The sequence below is a fragment of the Gossypium hirsutum genome, chromosome A13, assembly GCF_007990345.1.
Source record: "Gossypium hirsutum isolate 1008001.06 chromosome A13, Gossypium_hirsutum_v2.1, whole genome shotgun sequence".
Lineage (NCBI taxonomy): Eukaryota > Viridiplantae > Streptophyta > Magnoliopsida > Malvales > Malvaceae > Gossypium > Gossypium hirsutum.
The window spans coordinates 27,098,529-27,108,989 of record NC_053436.1 but is presented as its reverse complement, the minus strand read 5'-3'; the positions used below and the strand labels follow the sequence as shown (position 1 = coordinate 27,108,989).

Genomic DNA, 10,461 nt, shown 5'->3' with positions numbered 1-10,461 from the left:
GTGTCGTCTCTCATGGTATGACCATGGTCTAAAGCACGCCTGTGTGCCTGGCCGTGTGGATTTGGAAACCTGTGTCCAAGGACTCAGTTAATGATTTAGATGTTAAAAACTAAAATTTAAAGAAATCAACACCGTTAGTGCTCGGGTTGCCTCCCGAGAAGCTCCTATTTATAGACTAAGCTTGACTTACCTTGATTTCGTATAGTCATGGTGGTTCAAGGAGTTGACACTCCTTATTCCTGCTATCAATCTTATCAAAATAAGGTTTTAGCCGAGAACAATTTACCTTAAAAGTGTCGAATTTTAAATGAGTTACCTCGACTGTACCATATGGGAAAATGTTGAGTATCGAAAAAGGGATTGCTCCATTAGGTTCAGAAGTGCAAATACGAGGGTCTGCTGCATCTAATAGTACTTTGTCTCCAACCTTAAGTTGATTTGATAAAACATTGAGTCCGTCATGGCGTGGTTTTGGTTTATCGTGTGTTCTCGATTTCTGTGTCCGCCATTCATCTAGTTCTTTGATCGGTAGCCTTTGTTCTTCATTGATGGGTCCTTTGTTGTTACTTGAACATGGCTCATGTATGCTTTTCGAATGTGTTTCCTGCAAAGAAGGTTTCACCACATGATCAGTATTAGAAGCATGATTTATACAACTACCCTCAATATTTGATGTGTTACTCGAATTACGAGCTTGAAGAGTGATTGTTTCATCACCCACGCGAAGTGTGAGTTCACCTGTACCAACATCAATAATTGTTCTAGCATTTTTCTAAAAAGGGTTGTCCTAAAATCAAAGGCACGTCACTATCCTCTTCCATGTCTAGAACAATAAAATCAATTGGGAATATAAATTTATCGATTTTGACAAGTACATCTTCAATGATACCCCTAGGAAATCTGATGGTTTTATCTGCTAGCTGAATGCTCATCCTAGTTTGTTTGGGTTTCCCAAGACCTACCTGCTTGAACATTTTTTAGGGCATGACGTTAATGCTAGCCCCTAAATCAGCCAATGCATTATTAACATCTAAACTACCAATTAAACAAGGAATAGTAAAGCTCCCTGGATCTTTCAGTTTGTTAAGTAGCTTATTATATAGAATTGCTGAGCAAACTGTGCTTAACTCCACATTCGATGCCTTATCCAACTTCTGTTTATTTGCTAAAAGCTCCCTTAAAAATTTAACTGCATTCAACATCTGCGAAAGAGCTTCAGTAAACGGTAAGTTAATATGTAATTTCTTTAATAATTTAAGGAATTTACCAAATTGTTCGTCCGTGTAGTCTTTCCTTGTTGCACTTGGATATGGCATATGAGGTTTATATTCTCTACTTACCCCCATTTTTTTTCACTATGGTCCACCTCATCCTTACCTTTACTTACCACAAGTCCTTGCCTCAAGTCTAGTTTAAGTTCAACAAACCCTTCCTCATCTCGAACGGTAATCGTATTAAGCTACTCCCTTGGGTTAGTTTCAGTATTACTCGGAAAACTACCTTGTGGTCGATCAGAAATCAATTTAGCAAGCTGGCCTATCTGAGTTTTGAGCCCTTGAATCGATGCTTGTTGATTCTTAAGTGCTGTGTCGGTATTCTAAAAATGAGTTTCTGACACCGAGATGAATTTTGTTAGCATCTCCTCAAGGTTCGACTTCTTTTCCTGCTGGTAAGGTGGTTGTTGAAAACCTGAGGGATGTTGTGCCCTTCGATTTCCTTGGCCAACCTACGAGAAGTTGGGATGCTTCCTCCAACCTGCATTATAAGTGTTACTGTATAGGTTATTTTGAGGTTTAAAATTATTATTACCCATATATTGAACTTGTTCCTCCTCGGTGCTAAGGTTGAAGGATTGATATTCTATGTGTACTCCTCCTCCATTTGAATCGCACCTCATCACAGGATGTACCTGAGTAGAACCATACAAATCGTCAATCTTTTTATTTAATAGTTCTACCTTGTTAGATAGCATAGTAACCGCGTTGAGGTTGAAAACACCGGCTGCTTTTGTTAGCTTTGTTCTCATGACTTGCCACTGATAGTTATTCAGTGACATCTCTTCAATAAATTCATAAGCCTCTTTAGGTGTTTTGTTGTTTAAAGCTCCATCGGCAGCTGCGTCGATGAGTTGTCTTGTTGAGGGGTTCACACCGTTGTAAAAAGTCTGAACCTACAGCCATAGAGGTAACCCATGGTGAAGGCACCTTCTTAATAGGTCCTTGTATCTCTCCCATGTATCATACAGGGTTTCTAGATCCATCTGCATAAAAGAAGAGATATCATTCCTTAGTTTAGCCGTTTTAGCTGGCTGGAAATAGTTTAGTAAAAGTTTTTCGGTCATTTGTTCCCAAGTTGTGATTGACCCTCATGGTAACGAGTTCAACCATTGTTTAACTTTGTTCCTCAATGAGAATGGAAACAACCAAAGGCGTATGGCATTATCAGAAACACCTTTGATCTTAAAAGTGTCGCAGAACTCTAGAAAATTTGCCAAATGAGTGTTTGGATCCTCATCCTATAAACCATCAAATTGAACAAACTGTTGTATCATTTGAATCGTGTTAAGTTTCAGTTCAAAATTATTTGCAGCAATAGTAGGTCTAACTATACTCGATTCAGCTCTTGTTAAAGTAGGTTTAGCATAATCATACATAGTATGAGGAGCAAGATTCTGATTTATTGGATCTGCAACAACCACAGGCGGTAGTTGATTATTCTAATTTTCTGCCATCCCCTTGGTTGTAGTTTGACTATCGTCCTCTTGCCCTTTCTCTATGTATCGTAGGCTTCGCCTTATTTCTTTTCAGTTTTTGCGTGCAGTGCTTTCGATCTCACTATCAAAAGTAGAGGTCCTGACGGGTTTCTTCTAGTCATAAACTATAAAAACTTGCTAGAAGTAAATAAAATAAAATTTTAATAATTTAAGCAAAAATATATTTAAATTACAATAAAAATAAATGGCTAAAGTAATAAAAATTAAGTGTTCCTAATATCTTAGTCCTCGGCAACGACGCCAAAAACTTGATGTGCGTGATAAGTTTTATATTTATGATTGATCGTACTTGAAAACTAACTATTATCACGATAAAGGCAAGCGCACCTATTGAACACTAGTATAACTTATAGTAGGACCGGAATGTCGAACCCATAGGAACTAAAACTACTAGTATTAACCTTCTTTTTATTATCTAGCCTAAAAATAAGGGGATTTGCTTTATCTAAACTAATTAACTAAATTATGAATACACAAAAAGTAAATTGGGGAAATATTTTTGGGAAAACTAATTGATATATACAATACCTAAAGAAGAATCCATCTAGACTTCACTTGTTATGTGACTCTGGACTAGATTATTTATTCACTTGACTCGATCCGTAGAAATCCCTAATTTATATTATTATCTCTCTCGAGACTAACAACGTCTAACCCTAGGTTGATTAATTGAAATCTCTTTCTAATTAAAACCCCTAGTGTTGCATTAACTCGATCTATGGATTCCCTTATTAGGTTTGACCCTAATCCGGTAGATTTATGTTGCCCTATGTCTAGGGGTGCAATCAACTATACTTAATTATGCTAGATCTACTTTTAGATAGGGACTTTTGCTTCTCTGAATAAGCACATCAATACATGAATCAATATCCTGGAATATTAAAGTAAGAATGAAGAACACATAATTAAGAACAAATCAAGTATTTATCATATAATTCAGAAAATAGTAACAAATCTGTCTTAGGTTTCATCCCCCTTAGGTATTTAGGGGATTTAGTTCATATGTGTAAAAGAAAACATCTCAGTAGAATAATAATAACAAAACATAAAGAAACTCAAAAACCCTTGAAAAAAATTGAAGGGAGATCTTCAGTCTTGAATGAGAATTCGGCTTCTGAGATGGATCAATTAGCTTTCTTCGAGTAATTCCTTGCCTTCCACTCCTCGTGTTTCCTCTAGGTGCCTCCTCGGGTGTTTATATAGGCTTTAGAATGCTTCAAAACCATCAAAAGTGGCCTTTTTCGAGTAGAACTAGACTTGGGCTCGACAGGGACACGGCCGTGTGCCACGCTCGTGTGGGGTGGCTTAGGCCATGTTAAAGTCTGCTAAATAGACACGGGTGTGTGGTCTACCCGTGTGAGGAAGTCCAGGACGTGTTGATTTCCCACGTTGACTCATTTTCTCCATTTTTGTCCCATTTCTCGCTATTTTTACTCTTCTATGCTCGCCTAAGTATAAAACGTGAAATTAAGGGATTAGGAGCATCAAATTCCACAAATCTAATGATAATTCATCAAAAAATGTGCTAAGCATGGGATAAAAATATGTATAAATTATGACTTATCAGAAAGAGGTTATGATACGAGTCACAAAAGCCCAAATTCTTGAAGGCGAGGCCCAATAAGCAAATTCCCAGCCCAATCAAGAAATCCATCCATACTTAGTTGAAAATCAGGCCAAATTGTCAAAGTGGCCCAAGTTGTAAAGTTTTATTTTTATTTTTATTTATTTATTTATTTACTTAGTTTAAATTTTTATGTCAATATTCAGTCCAAGAGTCCCAGATAAAATGACCTTTGACCGAATTTCCATATTAAAATAATTAGGAGTTTTTTTATTTTAGTTTTCTAATTAGATTAGGACTAGTTATAAGGCCTATTTAAAGGCATGGCTGTCCACCTTGTTAAACACTTATCATTATTATTAAAATTTCAGATTTGTTGAGAGCAGAATTTTCTTTGAGTTTTCTCCAAGATTTCTCTCTTGAGTTTTCTTTAGAAGTTGTTTTAACAATTTTTTTATTGTGGGAGCCATCTTCAACATTCTTCTTGCCATTGATATTCTTTGGAGGGGAGATTAGAGCCGTTTGAAGGGATTTGTGAAATCTTTCGGGATTTCAAGGATCTTTAGGACTTTCTTTATTTCTTGCTGTTTCGTTTTATTTCTTTATTCCTACTTATGCCGATTCTTTATCTCATTTTTTTGCTATTCTTCTTGTGTCTTTCCAGCCATATTCAACTCAAAGAATCGAATTAAATCATCATTCATTGGCAGCAAAGAGTCATTCTCAAAAAACCCCCAATTCCTAGGGTTTGGCCGATTGGATCTCTTTCAATTTGGGAATCAATTGATTGCTGGAAATTGGGCATTCTTGGCCAAATCAATTCCTTGGCAGATTCGCATCTTTTCTTTCTTCTCAATTTCGTTTGATTCATCGATTCTATTTCTTTTCTTCTTGCTGCTCTTTTAATTGAATTTGGGAATTTTAAATTCAAATCTGATTTGGTTTAATCTTAATCTTTGTTTCTGTTTTCAGATCTATTTGTCTAGGACTTTCGTAGGAGTTTCTCGTGACTTGACAACTCGATCTTGGTCCGCGCGCATTCTTGTATCAAGTTAGTACGAGGTGGTATAGGTATGTACGAAACCTATTTGAGCATTACGATGAGCAAGTTCAATGAGATGTTAATGAATCATGTTTTGAGACATGATAGGAAGGTTTGTGTAAATGAGATGTTGTTTTTGGTAATGTGTATATTATAGAATTTTATTTATTTGAAGAATTGAATTTCTTAACTACGAACTTACTAAGCTTTGAAGCTTACTGTGTGTTATTTGTCTATGTTTTATTGATAAACATCAAAGATAGTTGGAACTCAGGGATCATCAAGAGCATCGTCACACTATCGAACATTTGTTGGTACTTTTGAAGCTTGTATATATGGTATATGGCATGTATAGGCTAATGTTATTTTGATATATTTTGAGCTATGATGTTAGCCATGTGATTTGGCTTGTTAATGATGTAAGCGTTAGTATGTTTTTAGCCATTTAAGTTGGCTTAAGTTATATGTTTGATAATTGATATATGTGGTGTTTATAATGCCTTATATATATTGGTTTATTTTGGTATGTTTGCTTTAATTGTGGATATAGCTAAATGCATGTTGAATTGGTTGTTATAAATGTTTGAGGAATGGTAATTTTTGTGGCATGAAATAGGTGATGATGAAATGCATTTAGAAGTCATACAAGTTTAATAATTTTGGTATAATTTGGTTATGGAATTGAGTAGTTGAAATTTTGTGAAAAGATGACATAATATGTGTATGAATTGGTTGGTTTTGGTTGCTTATAAATGTCTTAAAATGGTACCATTTAGGTTGATTGATATGCGTGAGATAAGGGTGGCAAATTTGGCTTTTCAAATGGCCTATTTCTGTCCACACAGGCAGAGACACAGCGTGTGTCTCAGCCGTGTCCATCGCATGGCTATGTTACACGCTGTGTGTCCCCTGGGTTAGCCCTACAAATTTAAGTCAGTCTCCAGGACGGCTTAGACACACGGGCATATGGTTGGCCATGTGACCCAAGTCAGTAACCCCACTAGTTTTCCCACGGCCAAGGCACACGGGCGTGTCTCCGGTCGTATGGTGCAAGGCAGTATGTATGCTCTGTTTTCACACGGTTTAGGACACGGGCGTATCCAATAGCCGTATGAGGCACACGGGTTGCTTACATAGGCGTGTGACCTATGAATGTAAAATTTTTCTAAGTGTTTGGAAATTTTTATATGTGATCGGTTTTTAGTCCCGAACCACTATTAAGCATGTTTTAAGGTCTTGTAGAACCTTATAAGGGAAATGTGAATATTTACGAATGGTTTTTTGATAATGAATGTATAAATGTATATGAATGGGATGTGTTATTCAGTAATGTCTCGTACCCTATTCTGGTGTCAGATTTGGGTTAGGGGTGTCACAATCATCTTCCACTTTTATCTTTGGAAAATCGAAATTCCATTGTTGAGTAGGGAAGCATTCAACCAAGTTTTAAGTCTCTTGCATGGTATGTGGTTTGAGTTCGTTTTTAGTGGTTTTTATGTTTTTGAGATCGTTATAGCTTAATCTAGCTAACCTATTGACTAATTCGCAAAACTGTTAAATGTTTTTATTTATGCCAATGGTGAATTTGTGATGTTTTTGACGTTTAATGATAGATTTATAAGCTTGATAGCTAAATAGGAACAATTTGTAAAGTGGTTTTGATTTATTTTAAGTTTTAAGGGCTATGTTGTTAAAATAGTAAAATTAGCATGAAATTCTTGTAAATATTTTGATAAATATGGGTGGTGTAGGGACTAAAGATAATTTGACTAGTTGAGGTTGGGTTCAATTGTGATACATTTAAAAGTTTAAGATTTAGGGACTAAACTGAATAAAAGGTAAAAGTTTAGGGTAAAAGTGTAAAATATTGATAAAAGGGTCAAACACATGAATTTAAGTATGCTAATGTTTTTGATTTGGTTAATTGAATTAAATTATTATATTTAAATGAAGAAACAGATCAGTCGATTGATAATCGGGGGAAAGGAAAAGTTGTTGAATGGTCGTGTAACACCCATTACCCGTATCTGACGCTAGGACAGGGTTCGAGGAGTTACCGGACTTAATCTCACTCAAACATACAAAATCGAGACATCAATTTTCGTCCAAATTTAAAACTTTTCATTTACAAGCATAACGTCCCTTATATGGGTCTACGAGGCCCAAAACATACATCGGAGGCGGTTCGGGACTAAACTGAAGACTTAGAAAACTTTGGAATAACTCAGAAAATTTTCCTACTTTGGAGAGTCACACGCCCGTGTGGGTAGGCCGTGTGGTCACACACACCAGAGTGACTTGGGACAAGCCGTGTCTTCAGCTTATGCAACTCTCTGACTATGATGTCATCAACAAAATAAGGTCACACGCCCGTGTGCTTAGGCTTTGTGGATAATTAAATTCCAAAAATTAAGTGCAGACTTCACATGGCCTGGGCACACGCCCATGTCCTAAGGTCGTGTCCTTTACACGGATGAGACACACGGTCGTGTCTCAACCCATGTGTTTATTACTGGGCATTCTGTGTTACATAATTAGGATGCAGGGGACACACGACCGGATCACACGCCCATGGGGCAGACCATGTGTCACACACAACCAAGACACATGCCCGTGTGTCTAACCGTGTGGACAATTTCTAGGCTATTTTCCAAGCCATTTGCCACCCTTAAACACTCACATACCTACACTCACTTCATGGCATGCAACATGGCACATTTGATTACTCAAGCATTCACATTCATGGAAAGCTATCATGCTTTCATATGGCATTCCACACCAATTTCATATTTGTCTATCATTTTTCCTAACCTACTTTCAACTTACACATTTGCACCACATTTATTGTCATACACATTAATCATATTTCATACACCAATATACATTCCATCCATCACACTCATTAACCATAAGCAACCATAACCACATTAAAGCATAAGCACATTTGCATGCATGCACCAATAATTAGGGTTACAACCTGAATAATCAATATGAGCCACCTCTCATGGCCATATACAAAATAATCATAATACTTTCATGAGTCATCTCATTGGCTAATACACATAACAAAAATACCAAGTCCCTATACATGCCATACTCAAAATGATGAGCCTAGCTATACCAAATATTCAATTGATAGTGTGATCGAGTCTCTGACGTTTCTTGATCCTTGAGCTAGCTTGGCGACACTATAAGAGATGAAAAAGAAAGGGGGTAAGCATTAAAGCTTAGTAAGTTCACATGGAAATAAAATGCAACTTAAACAAGTAATAATCATACATTTAACATAATAAATATAACCTTGCATTTTATCAAATCTTTTAAACTTATTCTTCATATATATACATGTTCTTACCACATGTTCATCTTATCTCATGTCATTCTCATGAGTTCGATGTACATACCTCTGCCTATTTGCACATAACAACTTACTTTCTCGTCTTTGACGTATTCATCAAGATTACTCGTTCAACTTCCTTTAGAACTACCTGTTGAACACTCGGAATATTATCGGATACATCGGAATCTCGCACCTAAGTGCCTCATATGTAGCCAATGCTACCTCATATCACATATCAACGTTGCTCACTTTCGAGCTACTCACGGGTCTACTCACACAGGCTGTCAAGTATCTGCAACACATGTTGGATTACCTCACCATCGGTAATATATATGAGACCAGTACTCGGAACGCCGAAACATGTGTTACATACATCATGAACTCAGACCACAACTCAATGAGTTCAGATGTCACATATATCATGAACTCAGACCACAACTCGATGAGTTCAGATCACATAGTTCCTAGTGACATGTCACTTGTACCCTAAACTATTCCTAAGGTTCAAACAGGATTCTTCAATACCACATTTCCGTTGATCTTGCTCGTAATGTCGATTTCAATATCCATAGCACCAATCACATACTCATGGAATAATTAAAGCATAATTCATGATAAAATTTAAGCATTAATGTAACACCCCGTACCCGAGACCGTTGCCGGAGTCGGACACGAGGGGTTAACAGACTTAATTCACTTATTTGCACAGTCCATTTTTAAATTTCTAGACGAGATGGCTAACTGCGTCACTGTCACCTTAAAAATCATATCTCGAGTTCCAAAACTTGAAAACCAATTCCGTAAATTTTTCCTGAAATCAGACTCATATTTCCATCTAAAAATTTTTTTCTAGAATTTTTGGTTGAGCCAATTAGTACATTTTATTAGTTAAAGTCTCCCCTATTTCAGGGTTCGACTACTCCGACCTTCATGCATTACGACTTGGATATCTCCCTGTACAGGGCTTAAATACTTATGCCGTCTATTTATAATGAAACTAGACTCAAAAAGGAATCTATACATATATGGAATGACTTCTAATTATCTCTGGTTAATTTATAGTGAATTTCCAAAGTCAGATCAGGGGATCCAGAAATTGCTCTGGCCCTGTTCCACGCAAACTTAAATATCTCTTAAAATACAACTCATATGATCGTTTCGTTACTTTCATATGAAAATATATTCATCAAGGTTAGATTAAATAATTTATTCACTATTTAATTCCATTCCTACTATTTTTAGTGATTTTTCAAATCCACACCACTGCTGCTGTCAGCATCTGTTTTTAGGGTAAACTTTACCTATTTCATGGTTTTCCATGAATCAACTAGAATTTGTCATACATAGCACCAAAATGGTCATGATTAACCATTCCAATGGCTAATCATTACCAAACATTTCCATACCTCTCAATGAACAACATACAAAACAATTATAATGCTATACTCAAAATATATATAAGCCATTTTCGCATGGCTATCCAAAATTATACAAAACCAAAAGGGTCCATGACCAACAACAAAAAGGGTAGTCCTATACATGCCATTTCAGAGTTCAACCAAAAGTGTACCAAAAGGGCTTTGATAGTGTGGACGACTTCGACTTCGACAATCCCGAGTCCGATAGCTGACGAACCAAAATCTATAAAACAGAGAATCAAAGAAACAGAGTAAGCATTTAATGCTTAGTAAGTTTTGAACAATGAAATTAGGCACAATTGAAGTATAGCATTCATATGACTA

At 36.4% G+C, this 10,461-nt stretch overlaps 1 non-coding gene across 1 annotated transcript; it reads left to right on the top strand.

Annotated features, from left to right (window-relative positions):
* Positions 1 to 2,186: 2,186 nt before the first annotated feature.
* Positions 2,187 to 2,293, top strand: LOC121213035 (small nucleolar RNA R71). The gene has a single exon (XR_005908404.1). It is a non-coding gene; the product is annotated as a small nucleolar RNA R71 (small nucleolar RNA).
* The last annotated feature ends 8,168 nt before the right edge of the window (positions 2,294 to 10,461 follow it).